Consider the following 1,512-nt stretch of genomic DNA (forward strand, 5'->3'; position numbering starts at 1 on the left):
TCATTCCATAATTTCTTTTTCCATAATTTTAAAATGGGTGTTAATTAATATATGGGCACTTGTCACATGAGAGAAGGAGACACTTGTTAAAAGAGACACATGTCAAAGCTTCTTCACATAAAAGAGACACTTGTTAAAAGAGGCACATGTCAAAGCTTCTTCACATAAAAGCTTAGTGTTAGCAAATTTTCAGCAGCTTATACTTCAACGTATTCAAGAGAGAAAGAGGAAGGTGAGATTGCTGATAATTGGGAATCAAGTCACCATCCAAGAACTCTTACTCCTTTCCAATGGGTAAGTAAATTTTATGTTTAGTATAAAACCTAAGCATGCATATGGAATATTTTTGAGAGAGATAGAATCTGCCCCAATCCAATCTAAAACTAGAAACACCTAATTTTCAATAATTCCTTCAAGGGAAAGAAAAAAATCAAACAACCTAAATAAGAATAAGGATAATTCAAATTACAAAAGTATTCAGAAATCATAATAGAACAAGACCTATGTAATCTGGTGGAGGAGCTGATGTCCGGACTCCGGCGACGGAGGGGCCGAGTCACTCCTGCCAATACAGCTTCACAATCTGTCCGAATCTGAGAGTAGTTAACTTAATCAATAAATCTAAGGAGGATGAGTGGGATGACAAAGGGAGAAAGAGAGATCTTACATTGCCGGAGCCGTCAAACGGCAGCGTGAGGGGTTGCCTTGCAAGATGGGATGTTGTGGGGAGGTGACGGCGGTGGTTGGCAGCAGCATGCAGCAGCGGCGCAAGGAGGGGACGGCGATAAGTGTAAAGAGGTGGAGCAACCATCCCTTGCAGCGAGGCAGAGGGCAGCGGAGGTGGAGATTGGCGGCGGCCGAGAGGCCAAGAAAGAGGACAGAAGCCGAGAGAGGTGTGACGAAGAACAGGGGAAAGAGAGAAGTAGAAGAGTACCAAGATGAAAAGGAGAGGAGCACCGAGAGAGAGAAGAGGTGACACCGGAAAAGGGGGCCGACGGCGACGGCGGTTGACACTGGATCCCAAGAGAGAAGGAAGAGTTTCTCTCCTCGTTTTAGATTTGGAGTGATGAAGAAGACTTCTACCCCCTACGTCGCACAAAAGATGTCACACTTATGGGACGACACGGGATTTATGAGGTTTTGTTTTGTGTGTTAAATGAAGAGAGAAAATATAATTTGTATATTATGTGAGAGAGAACTTTTTCCAAAAATGGAAATGTGACATTTTTGTGGGACGAACTAAAAAGGAAAGTGTAACATCTTTTACGTGGGCTGCTGCTCCTCTTAATATTGGGCTCTCTAAAAATTAACTGAAGTGGGCTAAGGATGGTAGGGATTAAAAGTAAGCTCTTTCCGGGTTTAATTGTTTGGGTTGAAATAATTCATAATTTTAGGAGCCGGTTTCTTTTATTCAAAGTCCAGCTTGTAATTGATCAGTCGAACTTTAGCTCACAAAGAATTTAGTAAACTCGGGCCTTTTAAAAGAAAACCCTTGAGTTTTACTGTGATGGC

The 1,512-nt window shown here is 42.0% G+C and overlaps 1 long non-coding RNA gene across 1 annotated transcript; it reads left to right on the plus strand.

The window, feature by feature from the left end:
* The first annotated feature begins 201 nt into the window (after positions 1-201).
* Positions 202-1,288, plus strand: LOC125208401. The gene is made up of 2 exons (XR_007174107.1): positions 202-294; positions 627-1,288. It is a non-coding gene; the product is annotated as an uncharacterized LOC125208401 (long non-coding RNA).
* The last annotated feature ends 224 nt before the right edge of the window (positions 1,289-1,512 follow it).

The sequence above is a fragment of the Salvia hispanica genome, chromosome 2, assembly GCF_023119035.1.
Source record: "Salvia hispanica cultivar TCC Black 2014 chromosome 2, UniMelb_Shisp_WGS_1.0, whole genome shotgun sequence".
NCBI classification, from domain to species: domain Eukaryota; kingdom Viridiplantae; phylum Streptophyta; class Magnoliopsida; order Lamiales; family Lamiaceae; genus Salvia; species Salvia hispanica.